Source organism: Elephantulus edwardii, unplaced genomic scaffold (assembly GCF_000299155.1).
Source record: "Elephantulus edwardii isolate Elephantulus edwardi_28Jun2011 unplaced genomic scaffold, EleEdw1.0 scaffold00053, whole genome shotgun sequence".
In the NCBI taxonomy this organism is placed as follows: Eukaryota; Metazoa; Chordata; class Mammalia; order Macroscelidea; family Macroscelididae; genus Elephantulus; species Elephantulus edwardii.
Window position 1 is genome coordinate 8,167,301 of NW_006399803.1, and position 23,081 is coordinate 8,190,381.

Consider the following 23,081-nt stretch of genomic DNA (forward strand, 5'->3'; position numbering starts at 1 on the left):
TCCAAGACTGACATACCTCTTTTCATGGTGATCCATGTTCAAGAACTCTTCTTTAGCACCACAACTCAAAGGCACCAGTTCTTCTTCTTTCATCTTTAGTCATTGTCCAGCTCTCTGAGGAAGTTCAGGCTGTTCTGAAGGACTTGGCAGAAAAATAAAGCCCCAAGAACTGATGAAATACCAATTGACATATTTCAACAAAAAGTTACTGCCATGAAAGTACTCACCAGGTTGTGCCAAGAACTCTGGAGTACAACTAACCGGCCAACTAACTGAAAGTGATACACATTTATTCCCATTCTTAAAAAGGGGGATCCAACAGAGCGTGGAAATTATCAAACAATATCATATGATAGCAAAATCCTGCTGAGGATTCTCCAGAAACAACTGGAATAGTAAGTACATTGATGGAGTACTACCAGAAATACATGCTGGATTTAGAAGAGGCCATGGCATTAGAGACATTATTGCCAATGTCAAATGGATCTTGACAGAAAGCAAAGAGTATCAGAAGAATATCTATCTGTGTTTTATTGACTATGCAAAGGCATTTGATTGTGTGGATCACAACAAATTATGACTAACCTTGAGGAGAATGGGAATCCCAGAACACTTGATTGTGCTTATGCAAAACCTACAGTTGGACCAGGAAGCAGTCCTCAGAACAAAGCAAGGAAACACCGTATGGTTCAAAATCAGGAAAGGAGTGTGTCAGGCATGCATCCTGTCACCAGACCTTTTCAATATATATGCAGAATACATCATTCAAGAAGCAGAGCTTTATGAAGAAGAATGTGGCATCAGGATTGGAAGAAGACTCATCAACAACTTACGTTATGCAGATGGCACCACCCTGCTTGCTGAAACTGAGGAAGACCTGAAGTGCTTCCTCAAGGATTGTAGTCCCCAATATGGATTGAAGTTCAACATCAAGAAGAAAAAGATTCTCACCAGTAGGCCAATTAGTAGCACCATGATAGAGAAGAGATTGAGCTTGTTAACAATTACAGCTTGCTTGGCTCCACAATCAACACTCTTGGCACCAGTAGTCAAGAAATCAAAAAAATTAATTGCATTGGGGAAAATCTGCTCCAGGGATCTCTCCAGAGTACTGGAAAGCAATGATGACAATCTAGAGACTAAAGTGAGCCTAATCTAGGCCATGGTCTTTGCCATTACTTGCTATGCACTGGAGAGCTGGGCAATGACTTTCCAATTACTTCTTATGTATCTGAAAGGTGGATAGTGAATGAGAATCAGTGAAGAATTTATGCCTTTGAGTTGTGGTTTTGGAGAAGAATAGTGAATATCCCATTGAATGCCAAGAGAACAAACCAATATATCTTGGGGAATATGCAATAAGTCTTTTCCTTAGGGGCTAGAATGGTGAAACTTCATCTCACATACTTTGGACATATTGTTTGGAGGGGCAGTCCTTGGAAAAAGACATCATGCTTGGAAAAGTGGAGTGTCAGCAAAAGAGGAGAAAACTGTGGATGAGATGGACTGACACAGTAACTATAACAATGGGAGTATATCAGAGATGATAAGGATGGCACAGGATAGGGTAAAGTTCAGATCTGTTGTTTTTAGGGTCTATATGAGTCATAGTTGACTTGATGGCACCAAACAATACTATAGAGAATGATGTAATTTTCATGTGGCTTATCATCTCACTTTCCTTATCTCTGCTTCCCTTGCTAACTAATTTAATCTCTTTTATATTGAAAGAATAAGTTCAGGCTCTTAACCTTTCTGTTAGTAATTTAGTTTTAATTGTCTGAGTCACCAATGTTCTTTAACCATAGTTATAAGGTTTAGGATTTATATCATATTTTGGGAGATACAACACAGTTCATAAAACATAGTATATAGTTGCTTTTTTTCTATTTTCCTATTTTTGTATAACAATATATATTGTTAAGGGCCCTCGAGTTGAGTATGACTCACAGCAACCTATGAACAGTGGATCTGAACTCTGTCTTACTGTCACTGTCAGTACTCCAGCAACTTAACAGCGACACCCTGATGGGAGTAAGCACGATGGAGATACACCACTCTGGGAGAGGATCAGAAAGTCAATCCAGCTCAATTTTACTGGAATTTGCACTGCACTTATATACATAGGAAGGCAGGATAGGGTTGGTTTACAGCCTTGGGACATGTGGATTGGTTAGGAGAACCTCAGCCTAGTGCAGACCACTCCCAGCTCAAAAGATGTGGCAGCCATCTTCCCAGGTGGCGAGCTTTCTCAAGCCAGTACAGCCAAACACAGGGGAGCTTTCTCTACCCGCATTAAAGGCCATTGGGAAGCTTGCATTTATCTGGAGCTTAGGAGATCTGTCCTGGCCAGAGATCCTTCCTTCCTCCTCAACATTCCGCAACACCCTCCTACCACTCCTGTGTCATCCTCATCATCTCTGAAACACTCGAGTCCACTGTTACAGCCACTGTATCAATCCAATGTAGTTGAGGATCTTCCCCTCTTTGATGAACCTCTACCTTTCCAAGCACGATATCATTTTCCAAGGAATGGATCCTAATCAATATCAATATGTTCTTCTAGTATTCTATAGGTCACCCTCATAGTCTAGTGATAAGGAATTGCACTGCCAGCCCAAAGGCACATGGTTTGAATTTCCCAGCTGCTCTGTGGAAGAAAGATGGGTAATCTGCTCCCTTGCCATAAACTGCCTCTGAAAACCCACGGGAGGGTCACCTATGTGTCAGTTCTGATTTGATGGTACATAACTACAACAATATTCCATACTTTAACCAGTACCCTGTGAATAAAATTTAGATTGTGTTGTTGGTTTTGTTTTGTACCATAGAATTGGAACTATTTCACAACTATTTTTATTACAAATAATCTTAAAATGAAAACTTCAGGTCATCATTTAGCAGATATGTTAGTATATCTGCACAGTAAATTTAAAACAAAATCCTCTGGGCCAAAAGAGTATTTGTAATTCTAATTTTGGTTATTATTTGTAAATTGTTTCCATGGAGTTTACATAATTTTATCCATATGCCAATAATGCACCTGGGCATTTGAAAGTTCACTTCAGAGCTAGTCCAAGGTTCAGATGGCTCAATAGTCCACGAGTCTATGTATCTGTACAGACTTTGACCTTCATATTCTTTGTTAACGATAAGCTCGTGGCTAGAGGATATCTCAGGGAGATTTCTTTCAGTCTCCATGGAGATATTTACCTACTTAGAAACCTCAAGTTATTGTTTCTAGGTTACAACAGTCAAAAGTCTGGACTAAAACCTATGAGGCCACTAGATGTTTTAAATGAGAGAGATGATAAACCCACATAGGAAAACATTGCTGTATACCTTACTTGATGTGCCCAGAGATTGTTCAATTTGGGAATCTTTCAGTGTGTGTTTGAAGCAGTATTTTTTTAGGCCTTCTGTGGTTCTCTTTTTAGTTTTGCTCTCGGCCTTTTAAGAGAAATTATAATTATTTCTTTTTCTTACTAGCAAATCACAGAGAGGAGAGGGCAGAGTAGGTAGCTTTTGATTTGCCTTTTTATTTCAATCTTCTTTTAAGCAGAGAATTTTGCAATTTTCTGTCAAGGCACTGGATAACTGAAATGTATTTGATTTTTTTTTTCTCTCCTTGCTGGAGTTAAAATTGCAAGGAGCATTGTTTTCCAAGGACAAAACTGTATCTACTTTTCCAGGATTTCTTTTTCCCCATTTCTGTACACTAAACTCACTCATTACCATAGAGTCAGAATCGACTCATAGGTGACATTCCAGTGGGTTTCTGTAGGCTGTAAATTGCACTTTGCACTTCTTGGGTTGGCAGTGCAACTCTTTACTCACTAGGCCATTAGAGTTTCCAGTAGAAGAGAAAAAAAGAAATTCAGCGAAGTTATTTGAAATTCTCACAGGGCAAAAGGAGACACATGTACAGTCCTTAATGTTATTAGTTACAGGGGACAAACATTCTTTATTTCCTCGAAAACTTCCAAGAGGTGTGTATTTTTCTCTATGTGCTTTTATCACTTGAGGTCCTTGAATGAAAAATGTATCTATCTGCATAAAGAATTCAATGTACTTAATAGCCACTTGGTGAATGTGCCGCAATCTGCAGATGAACTAGCTTGCATTGGGTCAAGTTTATAGTTCTCTAAAAACAAAATTAAAAAAAAAAAAACCCAAACAAACTTGTGTGAACTTGCATTTTCACTAGAACATCCCACTTTAATAGTTCAGTCTGAACATTAAGTGAAGCCTAACTGAAAACAAACCAACCAAAGAAGCTTGTGTAAACTTGCATTTTCACTAGAACATCTCACTTTCATAGTTCATTCTGAACATTAATTGAAGCCTAACTTAGTTGTTCCAAATGTTAATGTGCTTTTTGAATGCTGTTTGTTTATTGATCCAAATTTTGCCTTTGAATTCTTGTTCTTTCAATGAAAAGAGAGAAAAATAATAGCAAAATGGGTCTATTGTGTGAAAACAGCTCAAGTTAGTTATTTGCCATGCTTAAGAAAACTTGAGTGATATAGCAACTGTTCTAAAACAAACAAAAGCTAAACGTTGTTTTCTCCTACTTGCCTTAAGGTCATAAATATAGCTACTAAAATGAGTTCTGACTTCCAACAATCAACTTAGCATTATCCATATATTTAAGCTTCTCTCCAGGAACAGATGTAGAGCTGAAATATGAACTAACACTAAATGAATCTTACTTTATTTACATCAATACTACTGTAATTCTTTTTAAAAATTTCTTTAAAAACTTCAGCAAGTACTTGTTTTGGTAATAATTGTCCAAAGTAGTTAGGGAAAAGGAAGTTAGTTGTTTCAACAGACTGAAACAAATGTCTCAAAAATGAAAATAATTTTTATTATTGAGAAAATGCTGGTTTGTTGATGTTTTGTTATTGAATGTTTGCTTAGTATGTTTATGCTGATTTAAAAATTGAAGCTGCTTTTATTTGTAGATCTAAAAAAAATTTTGAGAAAGCAATTAGGTCAGGGAAAATGAAGATAAAATAAAATAATATTTGTATCTTTTATATTTCTCCCTGAAAAATGAAACTTTCCTTCAAATGGTCAGTGGTTACATTTTAGAGCTGTGTCTAGGGTTTCTCTTCACTGCAAAATAGAACTCAAATGCAAATCAGAGTAATGTAACCATAATCCTAACACCATCCTTATCCTACTGTACACACCATTAAAAAGGCAATCACTTGCTGCAGAAGATCAAAAACTACAGTCTTCACTATGGTTTACATCTCAGCAACAGAAAACAAAAATCTTCACTACCATGATGCTGTTGTGGTGGTGGTTGTTATGTGCCATCGAGTCACTTGTGATTCATAGCAACCCTATATATACAACATCCCTGAAACCTGCTCTCTCTTGTGCCAACTCTGCTATCTCTGACACACTTAAGCCCATTACTCCAGTCACTCTATCGATGGTCTCCCTCTTTTTCTTTGTCCCTCCACCCTTAAAAGCATGATGTCCCTCTTGAAAGACCCTCCTTGCAACATGCCCAAAGTATGTCAGATGAAGTCTCAAAATCCTTGCCTCCAAGGATCAGGCTGGCTTCACCCTCTCTAGGATGAACGTGTTTGTTCTCCTAGCAGTCCATGGTACAATCAACACTCTTCTCCAGCACCACATCTCAAAGGCATCAATTCTCTATCATCTCTAATTATTATGCAGCTCTCTAATGCATAGCAAACAACTGTGAAGACTATGGCCTTGAGAAAAGATAAAAAAAAGTCAATAATATCCACCACAACAAGATAAAGGTAAATAATCCAATAGAAAAATAGGAACAGGATATGAACAGATACTTCACCAAAGAAGACATTCAGATGGCCAACAAGCACATGAAGAAATGTTTAAAATCCCTAGCTCTAAGAGAGATGCAAATTAAAACAACTATGAGATATCATCTCACCCCAGTCAGAATAGCAAAATTTAACAGAACTGCAAGCAACAAATGCTGGCGAGGTTGTGGAGAAACTGGAACCCTTATTCACTGTTGGGAGTGTAAAATGGTGCAACCACTGTGAAAGGTGGTATGGCGATTTCTCAAAAAGTTGCAAATAGAGATACCATTCAACCCAGCAATTCCACTACTGGAAATATACCCCAAAGAGACCATAACTGACATCCAAGCAGATATATGCACACCCATTTTTATCACAACTTTGTTCACAATAGCAAGGAGTTGGAAACAACCTAAGTGCCCATCAACAAACGAATGGATAGAGAAGCTGTGGTATATTCACACAATGGAATACTATGCTACATTGAAAAACAAGGAACTCATGCAATATTATTCATAATGGGTGACCCTGGAGGACATTATGCTGAGTTAAGTATCTCAGTCACAAAAGGACAAATACTGCATGGTGCCACTGTTGTAAAAAGGACTGATATCGGGGTTGGGGGGAGACTGAGAAAGTGGGTTCAATAATGTATACTGTATTGAAAGAGAAAAGGGAGAAAACTGTTTAAAAGGGATATGTGATTAGGTATTTTTGTCATGACAAGAGTCCAGAGCGAAGGCTGCGTAGTGGAGTGGATCTGGTGGGGGGGGGGGGGGGGGGGGGTGTAAAACAATGAAAGAATGTTTCTTTTACATTTCCAAGATGGTAGTGTACTAGAAGGGAGGGTTGGGAGGGAAGAAATGTGCAATAATAAAAGAATGGAAATCCAGAATCTCTAAATTTTCATTGAAATTAATAATAAATTTTAAAAAAGACTAAAAAATTGTCAATAATTTCATTTTACTTGGGTCCATAATCAATATCATTGGTATCAGCACTCAAGAAATGAAAACAAGTGTTACATTAGGAAGAATTTGCTGTCAAAGATTTCTACAAAGTGTTGAACAGGAACAACGGAAGTTTACAGATTAACGTACACCTGACCCAAGCCATGATCTTTTCGATTACTTGCTGTACATCTGATAGTTGAACAATGAATAAAGATCTAAAAGGATGAGCTGTTGTCTTTGAATTATCACATTGAAAAGAGTATAGCAATATAGTGAAAGTGCCTTCTCTTTCTGGTATCTTTGGTCGCGGCCCTGGAAGCCAGATGAGGAAAGGAACATCATCATTTGGAAAGCATCACAATAAGACGCATGTGTTGTGCTGCCACTCTGGCTCCAAGGCCTACCACCTCCAGAAGTCGGCCTGTGGCAGATGTGGCTACCTTGCTCTGCACAAGAGAAAGTACAAAGCGAAAAGGCAAAGTACCACTGGTACTTCTTATGAGGCACCTAAAGGTTGTATATCTCAGATTCAGGCATGGATTCCGTGAAGTAACAACACCTGAACCCAAGAGGACAGCTGTTTCAGCATCATTTAGTTATGCAATAAATATATTGGTATTACAATTTTTTAATTTTTTAAAATTAATTTTAATAAACATTTACAGAGGTTTTGGATTTCCATTCATTCATTGCCGCACTTTTCTCCCTGCCCACCCCTCCCCACCAGTTCTCTCCCCTCTCCGAAAAGAAAAAGAAAAAAAAAATTCCTTCATTGGTGTACTAAATATTCAATGGACTGCTACAAGAACAAACAGGTAAGTCTTGGAGAAAATGCAACCATCTCACATAATTTAGACATGTTATTAGCAGGAGTGGCATCCACTTCCTAAACAACATGCCTTCAGAAACCATGAACTTTGATAAATTTCGATAGTTACAGAGGGGCTCAAGCCCTTTGTTCATAGAGTTGCTATGAGTCATGCTCTACTCGAAGGCAATCAACAACAATCCTTAGAAAAAGACTTCATGCTTGAAAAGTTGCCAGCAAGAGAGGAAATTAGCAAGATGGATCAACATGGTGACTGTAGTGATGGGCTCAATACCAGAGGTGATGATGATAGCACAGAGTAGATAGGGTTGAGTTCAGATATGATGTTCATAGGGCCCTGTGAGTTGTATTCTATTTGATGGCACCTATACATGCACCAACAACCAGGTGGATTGATACGGTGACTGCTGCAATGGGCTCTTGTGTGTCAGGAAGTGTGAGGATGGTGCAGGATAGAACAGGGTTCAAATCTTTTTAGATCATTTGTTCATAGGGTCGATATGAGTTGTGCTCAACTTGATGGCACCAAACAACAGCAACAACATACTTGGACCAGGAAGCAGTTGTCGAAACAGAGCAAGGAAATATCACATGGTTCAAAATTAAGAAAGGAGTGTGTCGGTGATGTGTTCTTTCCTCACTCCTTTTTAATCTATGTGCAAAACAGATTATTTGGGAGGCTGAACTTTATGAGGAGGAATGGGCATCAGGATTGTGGGAAGACTCCTCAACAGCTTGCATAATGTGAATGATACAAACTTGCTTGATGAAACTGAGGAGGATCTGGAGCTTTTGCTGCAGAACACCAAGGACTGTAATCTTAAATATGGACTGAAGCTCAACGTCAAGAAAACAAGGTTCTCACCACTGGGCCATTGGCAGCACCATGACATATGGAAAAAAACCTGAGATTGTTAACCATTTCCCCTTACTGGTTCCACAGTCAACACCATTGACACCAGCAGTCAGGAAATCAAAAGACAAAATGCATTGGGGAAAATCCTCTGTCAGGGACCTCTCCACAATGCTAAAGAGCGACAGTATCAGGCTAGACACTAAGGTATGGCTGATCCAGGCCACGGTCTTTGCAATTACTTGCTACATATAAGAAATCTGGACAATAAATAAGGATGACAGAAGAAAAATCAATGTCTTTGAGTTATGGTGCTGGAGAATAGTATTGAATACACAAAGGGTTGTCAAAAGAACAAACAGGTCTGCCCTGTAGACGATGAAGTCAAGTTGTTCCTTGGAAGCAAGGATTTTAAAGCTCTGTGTCACATATTTTGGACGTGTTGTCAGGAGGGACCAGTCCTTGGAGAAGGACATCATGCTTGGAAGGGTGGAGGGACAGTACAAGAGAAGAAGAACCAGGATGAGAAGGATTAACTGAGATAAGGAAGGTTAGGGTAGAGGAAGTTTCAGAGATATTTTACATAGGGTTGCTATGAGTTGCAGTCTACTCTACACCACATAGCAGACTTTACAGAAGGATTCTACCACATTTTTTTCCAGTGGAGTAACTAGGCAAATTCAAACCACTGACCTTTCAGTGCTTATAATCTAACCTCTGTGCCACCAGGACATCTCAGTAATAATTATTTAGTCATAATTGTTGTTAAAATTTTTATGTGCTGTTGACTATGACTCATAGTGACCCTATAAACAAAACTCTGAGCCATGAATGCCCTATCCTGAGTCAACCTCATGATCTCTGACATACCTGACCCCATTGCCACAGTCAATGTGTCAATCCATGTCATCCAGGATCATTCTCTCCTGTGCTGACACTCCACCCTTCAAAGAACAATGTCCTTCTTCAATGATTGTCCCCTCCTGCCAATATGCCCAAAGTATGTGAGACACTTTCAAATTCCTTGCCTCCAAGGAGCAACCTGGTTTCACCCTCCCCAGGACAGACCTGTTTGCTCTCTTTGCAGTCCGTGCTCTGTTCAAACCTCATATCTAGCATCTCAGAGATATCAGATAGAGTCCCTGCATGACTGAAACTGTTAAAAAACCTGTTGCTAACCAAAAGTTTATGATTCAAGTCAGCCCAGAGGTATCTCATAGGAAGATACCTCTGGTACAGGAAACTCCGATCCCAAAGGACTATTTTCTCTGCTTCTTTTTCCCCCGATATTGAGGTTCTCAATTTCTGCCACTGAATCTGTTCAATTTAGTGAGACTAGCCAACCTCCTTTTGGATAGGCTAAAATTCCCTGTGAGAAAGAAATGGCTCACTATTGATGATGTAAACAGGCCACCTGCCTATATGTCACTTAGATCAGATTAACTTGCTTGCAGGCTAGACAGAGTTGAAGCAGCTGGCTAAACAACGATCTATGAAAAGCCATTTAAAGCAACAGCCATAGGAACAGCCTCACTACATTATAATTTCCTTCAGAACTATTTGTTTGTTGTTATTGTTGATTGCCGTGGAGTCAATCACGATTCATAGTGACCCTATGAGCAAAAGGCCTGAAGTCTTTCCGTAACTATTGCTGTAACTATCTCCAAGTTCATAGAGTTTCCAGAGGCATGTGGTTTAGGAAGTGGATACCACTCCTGCTTCCAAATCTGAATCAATCTGGAAGCTCCACCAAACACTGTCAATGATAGGTAGCCATTATGGTGTTTGACACACCTATGGCACAGTTGTTCCAGTATGGCATTTGAGACCCCAATGGCACAACGTTCAGTGCCACAGCAAACCCAGATTACCTCAGCACAGCAAATTGACCAGAGTGCTGTATGACTTAGAAGAATATTTCTCCCAAATATAGTAACAAGGGATTAAAATATAATCCCTTGGACCCAATTTTTAAATATAAGGGCCCTCGAGGAGGTCTTGTTGACTCTAAACAAAAGAAATAAAAACAAGCAAACAATCAAAGATCTTCAACCAAAACAAGAACACCATCTTTTTTATTATTATTAAATTTTATTAGTTTTAATGAACATTTACAGAGATTTTGGGTTTTCATTCATTCATTGTTGCACTATTTTCTCTACCCTCCTCCCCAGTTCCTTCTTCTTTCTCCCCCCCTTGTATGTCTGTTTTAATTGTCCATTTGCCACAGTGCTTGTCAAAGCCAGTCCTGATTAATCTCCTTTGTCAGTATGTCCTTTGCATTCCCTATCACTCCTCTCTGAGAGAGACTTCACCCTGATTCATAAGGAAAAGGGGATGGGTTATTCTCTTCGCTACTTCCTGCTGAAAAGGGACGCTGTAGGTTTCAGGGTGAAGATCTTCTCTCACTACTCTAAAGGGCACCTTTGGCAAGAGGAAACACATAGACTATTATGGAGATTGATTTTGGAATTTAGATGCACTGTTATCAATTGTGTTTAGCCGTACACGTTCACATCCTTGAAGATGTATCATGGAAGTGTTGCAGCCTAGAAGACACAAATTTAACTAACAAGTTAAAAGTACATGAGTCAAAAATTAAAAAGCAATTAATATTGCAAGGAGAGGCTCTAATAGTGGCACAAATCAAGTTACAGAGGGAAGGTAGTTCTTACAATAAAAGACCTATTGGAAACAACCTAAGTGTCCATCAACAAACGAATGGATAGAGAAGCTGTGGTATATTCACACAATGGAATACTATGCTGCATTGAAAAACAAGGAACTCATGCAATATTATTCAAAATGGTTGACTCTGGAGAACATTATGCTGAGTGAAATGTTCCAGTCACAAAAGGACAAATATTGCAAGGTGCCACTGTTGTAGAACGGGACTGACCTTGGGGTTGGGGAGAGACTGAGTAAGATGGGTTCAATAATGTACACTGCACTGAAACAGAGGAGGGAGAAAACTGTTTAAAAGAGATATGTGACTAGGTATTTCTGTCATGACAGGAGTCTAGAGCGATGGCTACATGGTGGATTGGACCTGGGGGAGGGTTTGCAAACAATGAAAGAATTTTTCTTTACTTTTCCAAGAGGGTAGTGTTCGGAGGTGGGGGGAGCCTTGGGAGGGGACAAATGTGCAACAATGAATGAATGGAAATCCAAAGCCTCTGTAAATTTTTACTGAAATTAATAACAAATTTAAATTTAAAAAAAAAGAATTAAGTTAAAGTAAGGATGGCAATGGATTTATAACTGCTCATGCTAATGGCACTATATCTTAACATGGAGGAGGAATAGTGGAAATGCATCCACATTTACAATATTCCTCTTACCAAAATCATTAATGGAAAATAGGAACTGCATTGGAGCATGTATCTCTGGATTGGAAATGATCATATTGTTAATATTTCTAGCCTTAAGCTTAAAAGATTATAATGTTCAAAATTATTTGTTATACATTTTTTAAAATTTTTTCCTCTTATAACAACTGCGATCTGGAGGGAAGAGAAAAGACTAGAGAATGGCCAAAACTTTTGGGGCAGCTATTGCTGCCAGTTTAGGGCCTGTGTCAGGAAAAGGAAGTCTTACTCATATACAGCGCCACCCAAAAGTAATAAAGGAGGTCAGAATTGCTTCCACTGTGGAAAGCTGGGCCACTTCAGTAGACAGTATCACAGATGAGAGCCACAGATAGCCAAGGGAATAGAGAGGAAGCTCCCACTCACTTGCTTTAAGTGTGGATCTGAAGGACACTTGGCCAAGGGTGGCTCACATCAGGTCCTCGTGGCTGACAGAACTGACAGGCCCCAGCTCCCATATGGAAACAAAGAAGGACGCTTCACCGATTTAGATCCTCCCAGAAGAGCTGTGGGTGAGCATTAACATTACTGGTAAGTATATTCATTTTCTCCTGGACACAAGAGCCTACTATTTGGTCCTAAAAGCCTTCTGAGGTCCCAACTCTTCTCACTATTTCTTAGTTGTTGGAACTGACGGAAAACCTCATGAGCAGTTCCTTACTTCACCTCTGCCTTGCATGCGGACTTCCGGGTGGTAAAACAACCCAGTGGTAGGTGGAATTCGCTCCAGGACTTAAGAACAATAAATGACATAGCTGAGCCTCTACATCTTGTGGTTCCTAACCTTTATACTATAATAAGAACACCATCTTACAGAGAGTCCACCCACTTTATCTAACGCCAAATTGGAAACAAGGCTTTGGTGTTATATGTTGTTGTTAAGTGCCATCTAGTATCAACCCTTTAACCAAAAAATCTTAGCCTTGTTCTATAACTATTATCCATTCTCTAAGTTCGTATAGTTTCCACAGGCATGTTTAGGAAGTGTGCATGCCATTTCTGCTTCCAAGCCTGTCTTAATCAGTGAGCTCTACCAAACATTGTCAACCATGTGAAACCATTAAGGTATTTGACGGACCAATGGCACACCATTTAGTATCACAGCAATCCAAAGTTACCTCAATACAGAGAAATGACAGAACAGTGCTGTACCACTTAGGAGAGAGTTCATTTAAAACACAATTAAAACCAGGCTTGAAGGCACAAATGAGTCTTAAATGACCCCAGGCCCACACCCCAGGCTCTTATTGGCTCCAACAAGAGTCTTTCGTCTAACTAAACAGTCCAGAGCCTGCCCTCATCCAATACAGAAAAGTCTCTGCACTGCACTCCCAGAGGTACGCGGTTCAAATCCACCAGATACTCTGCTGGAGAAGGAGGGGGCAACCTCCTCCTGTACCAGTCAGACCTGATTTGACGGTACACGTAAAAATAATACAATAAAAATTTTAAAAAAAGTTTCACCCCTTGAATGTCATGAGTTTTAAAAGACCCCAGACCCGCACTGCAGGCCCTCAACCTATTGAGGGGGAAAAGAATTTAAGAAAAAAATAACTGTTTAAGGAGCTCTTATCCCCCAACTGTTTAGGGAGCTCTTGTGGTATAGTGATAAGAAGCTGTGCTGCAGTCAGCAAGGCACACAGTTTTAATCCACCAACTGCTTCAGAGGAGAAGAATGGGCAGTCTCCTCCTGAGCAACTAAATGCCTCTGAAAACCTACTGGAGGGTGTGAGTTATGGGCCATTCCAACTCAGTGGATCCACAGGGGTCTAGTGGTCTGAGCTGCATGGCAGGAGTGTTTGCAAACCTAAAGGCACACAGTTTGAACCTACCAGCTTCTCAGCAGGTGAAAGATGAGCAGTCTTCTGAAAACCTGCTGGAGGGTCAGCGATGGGTCTGTTCCAACTTGATGGTCCATAACAACAAAACACCATTTTACTTGTTTGTAATATTAATGATATTGTTTGATAATTTCTGAATTTGTTAGAAGACTTTTCTTTGAATAGGCCACAAATAGAGACCTCTGCCAGTCAACTGGCCAGCTGTCTTCCAGATTTATGATTCTTTTTTTTTTAGCACAAAAAAATGAGCCTATCCTTCACTGCATCCTTTTGTTGAGACTTCTCAGGTGATATTTCATAAATTCTTGGAGCCTTGTTCTTCGCCAGTCCCTTCAGTGCAGCTTGATTTTCTTCCTTCAACATCAAAAACTTGTTTCTTTAGCCTTAGCTATTCTATAGTCAAGAGAAAATTTCAGAATCCCTTTTGAAATCCAAAGGAATTTTTTCTTTCTTTCATCTTCTTAACAATCTTTTGTTTTCTTCATGATGTCCTGTGATGCTATTCCACAACTTGCCTGGTCTTCAGTCATTCATTTCAGTGTGCATCAGATCTACCCTTGAGAAGATCTGAGATCAGGAGTGATAGACTCAATGTTATATTTTGGTTCGTGGAGACTTTCTTCAACTTCTGTTTGAATAATTGATTCTCTACAGTGGGTCTCGAACTGTTCTATCACTGATGAAATGGGTTTCTTTACAGTCTCTGTACTAAAGATGTAGTAGATTTGATTCCTGTGTATTCCATCTGATGAGGCCAAAGTTTATAGTTATTTATATTGTTGGGGGGGAAGGTATTGGAAATAATTATGCCATTGGTCTTACAAAACTCCATTGTGTAGTGGAATTTCCATCACTAAAACTGTATTTTCAAGTCATGAATTATTCTTCTTTGTTGAAACAATTTTGCTTTTCAATTATCATTAATTACCAATGCATCTTGATTGCATGTTGTTGTTATTGTTGATTGCTTCGAGTCGAGCATGACTCATTGCGACCCTATGAACAAAGACCTGAAGCCTTTCTATAACTAAGCATGTTAGATCATTTTCACACTGCATAAGGATGAGCTTGCTACAGAAGTCAAGGATTGCAGTCTTCAATATGGAATGAAGCTCAACATCAAGAAAACAAAGATTCTCACTACGGGGCCAATTGGCAGCACCATGAACTAAGGCAATGGGTGTAGGTGTATCAGAGTCAGTGACACTGGCTTGGAACAGGGCAGGCTTCAGAGCTATTGTACATAGGGTAGCTATAAATTACAGGTGATTTGATGGTACATATCAACAATAAGATTGGTAGAAATACTCAATTTCTTCATCAATGGCTTTTGTGGTTAGTATAGAAACTTGAACAGTAGACATATTGACAAGTTTTCTTTGTGTGCATATGAATATTAGCATTAGCATGTCACTGACAGTATTGTATGTCAGGATAGATCTTTAAATATTTTTTTTAATGATGGGTACAGTACCATTCCAATTCAACTTGTTATTCCTGGCATAATAAGCCATTGCTGTTGTTGTTGTGTCCTTTCAAGTCACTTGCAATCCATAGTGACCCCTATGTACAACAGCCCTAAACCCTGCTCTATCCTGTGCCAACCTTATTGTCTCTGACACACCTACCCCTATCACTCCAGTGACTGAATTAATCCATCTCCTCAAGGGTCTTCCTCTCCTGCTCTGTCCCTCCACCTTATAAAACATGATGTCTCTCTCCTTGCAACATGCCCAAAGTTTGTCAGACAAAGCTTCAAAATCCTTGCCTCCAAGAAGCAGTCTGGTTTCACCTTCTCTAGGATGAACCTGTTTGTTCTGCTAGCAACAACACATGATATATTCAAACTCTTCTCCAACAGTATGACTCAAAGGCATCAATTCTTCTATTATCCTAGTCATTGTCCAGCTTTCTGATGTGTAGTAAGTAATTGTGAAGATTGTAGTCTGGATCAGGCGCACCTTAATCTACAGATTGACATTGTTGTTCTTCAGTATTCTGTAGAGATCCCTGACAGCACACTTTACCAATGCAATTTGTCTTTTAATTTCCTGGATGCTGGTACCAAAAGTGTTGATTGTGGAGCCAAGCAAGCACATGGAAGTGTTAAAAATGTCAGTATCTTCACCATCCATCATGATGCTGCCAATTGGCCCAGTGATGAGAATCTTTGTTTCTTGATGTTGAGTTTCAATCCATATTTAAGGTTACAGTCCTTGGCCTTTTGCAGAAAGTGCTTCATGTCTGCCTCAGTTTCAGCAAGCACCGTTGTGTCATCAGATTGTTGATGAGTCTTCCTCCAATTCTGATGCCACATTTCTCTTCATAGAGCCCAGCCTCCTGGATGATCTGTTTTGCATATCGATTGAAAAGGTCATGTTGTTATTTTTGTTATGTGCCATCGAGTCGCTTGTGACTCATATTGACCCTATGTATAAGAGCTCTAAACGCCGTTCTATCCTGTGCTAAACTAGCCATCTCAAACTCACTTATTCCCACCACTCCAGTCACAGAATTGATCCATCTCATTGAAGGTCTTTCTCTCCTTCGCCGCCCCTCCACTCTGCCAAACATGATGTCCCTCTCCAAAGTAAGTCAGACGAAGCTTCAGAATCCTTGACTCCAAGGAACATTCTGGCTTCACCTTCTCCAGGACATACCTGTTTGTTCTCCTAGCAGTCCATGGCATCTTCAATATTCTTCTCCAGCACCACAGCTCAAAGGCATCGATTCTTTTTCTATCATCCCTATTCATTGTCCAACTCTCTGATGCATAGCACGTAATTGCGAAGACTATAGCCCAGATCAGGCTTACCTTAGTCTCCAGCCAGTTCTTCAGTACTCTTGAGAGGACCCTCACAGTTGACTTTCCCAATGCAATTTGTCTCTTGATTTCCTGGCTGCTATTACCAAGAGTGTTGATTGTGGAGCCAAGTGAACTAAAACGGATAACTATCTCAATCTCTTCACTATCCATACTGATGCTGTCAATTGGCCCAATGGTGGGAATCTTTGTTTTCTTGATGTTGAGCTTCAATCCATATAGGAGGCTGCAGTCCTTGATCTTCTGTAGCAAGCACTTCAAGTCCTCCTCAGTTTCAGCAAGCAGGGTTGTGTCATCTGCTTAACACAGATTGTTGATGAGTCTACCTCTAATCCTGATGCCACACTTCTCCTCATAGAGCCCAGCCTCCCTACTAACCTAAATTATAGCTTTTTGAGGTTCCTAATATGATTCTGTGTAGTCTGTGAGCTATCACGTTGGATTTTTGATGCATAAAAGCTATAAGATTGGTGTTTGGATGGTACAAAGAGATAAGGGAATGTAGGGGACACATCTGACCTCAAGGGAATTGGCTGTGTGGTGTTCATGTTTCTAATGAAGATAGTTCCCCATTGTGGAGTTGGTAAAGGTCAGATAGGTGGTTTGTAAAAAGAGCCCTTGCTCTTTTTACAAATTTAAAGCTATTATGTTTTTATAATTTCTCTTATCATTATGTATTCATTAAGTAGTCAAGGACAATAATGTTTTACCTCCAACAGAATGAAGACAAAGAAATTGTTTTCATAATTTGTTCTGCTATGTTTAATAACAGACAAGTTATAAGAAGTGGACCATAGGCCATATTCTTTACAAACACTGTTTGTTAATCTCATATCTCGTAATTATTTTAAATGATGTATAGAAATTTGCCATTGGTTTAACAGCAAGGAGTTTCTTAAAACAAAACATTTTGAAATAACTACTATTACTCATATGCACACTCATTGCTGTTAATTGGGAATTGACTCATAGTTGATCCTTCAGTTTATTTATAAGGCTATAAATTGAAGAGAAGATGATTGACCAACTTCTCGATAGGGAGAGAAATCACAGAAGTCTCTCAGGCAATGTTTATAATTTAGCTTATTTTCCCATCTTTTATTTCTTTGTTAAGTAGAAATAAATCCTAATCACCAATATTCTAAAAATGATTTGTTGTTGTTGTTGTTAAGTGCCGTCGAGTTGGAGGAGACTCATAGCAACCTTATGAACGAAAGACCTGAACACTTGTGTAACTTTCATCCTTTCTCCGGTTCATAGGGTTTCCAGAGGCAAGCTATTTCAGAAGTGGATGCCACCCCTGCTTTGAAACTTGTTTTAAATGGGGAGCTCCACCAAATACTGTCCACCATGGGCAACCATTCTTGCATTTGACACATCAGTGTCACAGTGTTCAGTTTCACAGCAACCACGAGTTACCTCTGTACAGCAAGTGGACAGACCAGTGCTATATGATCTAGAAGAATGTCAGGCCCTATCATATTTTAAGCTACCCCCAGTGAACCAGCCAACTTCCAGAGTGGAGAGAGACTCCAGTCACCAAGCCTCATGAAGGGTTTTAAGCTACCACCTTGAGCAGGCTCCAAAGGCTCCACCCTTACTTACCCTTAATCTAAGGCTCAGGGCCACCCACCCACTTTTGAGGGGCAAAAAGAACAGTAACACACAACAAAAAGAATCCCAGAAACTTCCCTTGCCTGACTGCCACCAAGACGAGAAACCATTTAGATGCCACCATCCCACCAGTTAGCCAGTCAACTTCCAGAGTGGAGGGAGACTCCCAAAAAGGATTTAGAAAATTATGGTAATACTTTTTGAGGGAGCTCTGTTGGTTTAGTGGTAAGAAGCTGCACTGCAATTCCAAAGGCAAACAGTTCTACTATACCAGCTGCTCTGCAGGAGAAGAATGGGCAGTCTCCTACCATGTGATTTACTGCCTTTGAGTTGGTTCTGACCTGACAGCACACAACAACAACCATTAAGCACGATATCTTTTGTAATCTATAATTGCAGAAAATGTTGAAAGCCTTTATTTTATTTATTTTGTCTGATTTTACCCTACAAAACCAAAAACTTTTTGAAATGTCTGTCATCATATTTGAATATTAAAGTATGCAGAGAATCTTGATTCAAGTTGACAAGCTAAACTTTAGTGCTTTGGACTATAAAACTAATTTATTATTTTTCAAATAATAGTGAATATATTTTATTTCATATATAATAATAAACTTGTACTTTTAATAAAGATAACTCACTGATTGGAAAAATCAAGACAATGCATCATCAAAGGTTTTCCAATAAAAATATTCTATACCATTTCTAACTTAATAAAAGTGCTATCATGTATTGTAAGAGAAAAAGAAAAAAGAAAAGCTTTACTTCAATTCCAACATTAAAGTTGACTCTACATTGAGGAGTTCGAGGACTAAGATGTGCCTGATTCAGCCCATAGTCTTTTCAGTCACTTTCTATACATCTGAGAAGTGGACAATGACTAAGGATGACAAAATAATTGATGCCTTTGGATTGTGATGTTGGAGAAGAGTGCTGTTATCTCACAGATTGCCCAAAGAACAAACAGGTGCATCTTGGAGAAGGTGCATCTGCAGTTCTCCTTGGAGACAAAAATGATGAAGCTTCATCTTACCTACTCTGGACATGTTGCTAGGAGTTGCTGTTCCTTAGAGAAAGACATGATGTTTGGGAAAATGAAGTAATGGCAAAGAGGAAGATCCTCAACCAGGTGGACTGACACAGTGATTGAGCAGCAATGGGCTTGAGAGTGTCATCGAGTTCAGTACGACTCACAGCAACCCTATGAAGAACAGATCCGAACCTTATCCTATCCTTTGCCAACCTCCCAATTTCTGACACAACTGAGCCCATTGCTGCAGTCATTGTGTCAGTCCATCTGGTTAAGGGTCTTCCTCTCTTTTTCAATCATCCCTCCACCTTTCAGAGCATGTCTTTCTCCAAGGAATAATCACTCCTAACAGTATGCCCAAAACATGTGAGATGAAGATTTGATAAAAAAACTTATTACCAAAAATACTTTTACTTTCTCTTTTTAAATTATTATTAAATTTTATTAGTTTTAATGAACATTTACAGATATTTTAGGTTCTCATTCATTCATTGTTGCACTGTTTTCTCTACCCTCCTCCCCAGTTCGTTCTTCTTCCCCCCTCTCCCCCGCTGAATGTCTGTTTTAATTGTCCAATTGCCACAGTGCTTGTCAAAGCCAGTTCTGATTAATCTCCTTTGTCAGTGTGCCCTTTGCCATTCCCTATCACTCCTCCCTGAGAAAGACTTCACCCTGATTCATAAGGAAAAGGGGATGGGTTATTCTCTTAGCTACTTCCTGCTAGCAGGAAGTAGCAAAAATACTTTTAAAGTGTTCAAAAGCAAAGATGTCATTTTAAAAACTATAGTGCCTCTGACGCAAACTAAGATATTTTCAGTCAACATAGATATGCTTAGTGAAAATTCCAGAGTATCTTCTGACATCCATTTTGTCTTTTCTTTCTCCCCTTTTTTTGTAATAACTTTTTGCTTTTTTTCATGAATGATGTCCTTTATGTCATCCTACCACAAGTTGTCTGGTCTTTAATCATTTAGTGTTTAATGCATTAAACCTATTCTTGAGATAATTTTTAAATTCAGATTGTATCAACTAAAGTGTATCTTACCACCTGTGGATTTGTTTCAGTTTTCTTCAGTTTTATTTTGAACTTGCATATGAGTATTTTATGTTTTGTTGCACAGTAAATGTTGTTTTGACTGATGATCTTGAGCTTCTCAACCTTCTCTTTTCATAGATGTTCTGTGTAGTCCATCAGATGAGGTGTAGAGTTGTCACTGATTTTTTTTTCCAAAATTATTTGCAATTAATAAATCATTGATTTTCTTTTACTTGTATCCACAATCAGCATCAATAGTAATAGCAGTCAAGAAATAAAAAATGTATTCAATTGGGCAAATCTGTTGTCAATGACCTCTTTAAAGTGCTAAAAAGCAAGAATGTCAGTATAAAGATTTAGGTGTACCTGACCTAAGTCAAAGTATTTTTAGTTCCTTTTGATGCACCAGAAAGTTGGACAATGAATAAGGTAGTATGAAGAAGAATAAATGCCTTTGAATTATGGTGTTGACCAAAAGTGTTGAATATACATGCCATAGATCCCCAAAAGAACAAGCAAGTCTGTTTTGGAGGAAGTGCAACCTTAGAGGCAAAGATGATGAAACTGTGTCTCACATACTTTGGGCATGTTGGCAGGGGAGCCAAGTCCTTGAGAAAAGACATCATACTGGGGAAGGTGGAAGGTCAGAAAAAAAAAAGAGGAAGATCCTCATTTACACAGCCTATAATAAGGAGGTCAAATATAACCGAGATGGTGACAATAATGGAGAGAGCAAGATTTAGATCTGTTGTTCAGAGGGTCATAGATAGGCATAGCACCTTAATATGCTATTGCATAGCAACTTGAAAGCACCTAAAAACAAAAATGGCATAGTGTATTGTGTGTTGAGTTGCTGTCTGAAAGACTGGAAAATATTGTCATTTGACTGCAAGTTTATAAAATCAGTTGGTTTTTCATTCAAGCATTCCTACACATATTTTTTAATGACACTAGCTCCTTTGGGGCTATTAGAGAATTATTTTCCTAACTTTATTTCTGAGTGGTTCATTAATCTTATATTCTGCAAACTTAGAGAGCTTGAAGTTGTCAACAATTTCGTCTTACTAGGATTACAACATTCTTGGTACCAGCAGTCAGGAGATCAGGAGATACATTGCAATAGGTAAGTCTGTAGACACAGACCTCTCCAAATTCCTGAGTAGCAATGAAGTCAATGGACTTCAAGAAGACTAAGATGAGCCTGTCAGACCATAGTCTTTTCAATCACTTACTATGCCTCTGAAAACCGGACAATGAATAAATATGACAGAAGAACTGAAGCTTTTGAGCTGTAGTGTTGGAGAAGAGTGCTGTATATCTCATGACCTGTCAAAAGAACACACAAATATGTCTGGAAGAAAGTACAGCCAGAACATAACTTGGAGGCAAGGATGACAAAGCTTTATCTCACATATTTGGGCATATTGCTAGAAGAAGCAATTCCTTTGAAAGTGACATCATGCTTGGAGTGGAGGATCAGTGAAAGAGAGGAAAATCCTAGACAAGCTTGAAAGATGGATATACACAGTGACTGCAGCAATGGATTCAAGTGTGTCAGAGAGGATGGCACAGGTTCAGAACTGTTCATAGGATCTCTATGAGTTGTGATTGACTCAGTGGCACATTTTATAGATATGCTGTTGTTAAGTGCTGTCAAGTAGTAGTCGACTCATAGCGACCCTATGAACTTCAAGATTTGATAGTCGACTCATAGCGACCCTATGAACTTCAAGACTTGAACACTTGTTTAACTTTCATCGTTGCCTCACTGGAGGCAATTCTATGAAGTGGATGCCACTCCTGCTTCCAAGCTTGTTTGAACTGGGGAGCTCCACCAAAAGCTGTCCACCATGGGTAACCATTATCACAAATTTGAGAAACAGAAGTCTTAATTTCCCCAAGTATACAAAGAATCCCACTAAGGAGCTAAAGCAAATGCCTCATAACAAGTCTATGAATTGGCCTTAATCAGAGTGGAAGGTGGTAGTGGGAGGGTAAAAAGTTTGGAAATAAAGGGAGATTTCGTAAGTAAGATGGCTTAAATATAGTCACATGATCGTATCTAGCTCCCAGAGTACAAATAAGGTGTCCATATGTTCAACTCAGGGGAATATTATGTGAAAATTAAATGAGATGTAAAGGATAATAGGACATCACATTTGTACGATAAAGTAGAGAATCAATGAATAAAAGGAAGACCTTTGACAAAATAGGTTAAAGACAGTGGTTGCAACAACAGGGATTGTGAGGAGTGGGAGGATGATTCAGGATCAGATAAAATTTAGTACATAGGGTCTCGATGAGTTGAAGCTGACTTGATGGCAACTAACAACAACAAGAAGCCTATAAAGTCTGAACAAAATAGGTCAGTCTTCATAAAATAGACTGTAGGATTCAATTACTTAAATTTTTACCAAAAAGAAAATGTGTGGAAATCAGGAGATTCATGCAATCTTTGACAACCCCAATTTTGTAAATCTGTAAATGAACATTTTTTAATTTATTGGCTAGTTGGTTTTTGGATTGAAATATCTTCCCTTTTTATTAGGACTTAGAAAACTAATAAAACCACTAGTTATATTAAACTAGTGATTATTTTAATAATTTATTCAAATATATTCTAGGTCTTGAAAATAAATTTTTCATATCATATTTATATTATTATCTAATTAATTACAACATATAGCCCAAATACTTGTAATTAAATCAACAAAGCTGTTCTCTCACATTTTCTGAGGTAGGAAAAAAAAAATCTCAGAATCAAGAATCTGAGAGTTGCCTTTCTACGAAGATGGCGCCAAAAGCTAAGAAGGAAGCCCCTGCCCCTCCCAAACCTGAAGCCAAAGCAAAGGCATTAAAGGCCAAGAAGGCAGTCCTGAAGGGCGTCTACAGGCAAAAAAAAAAAAAGATCCTCACGTCACCC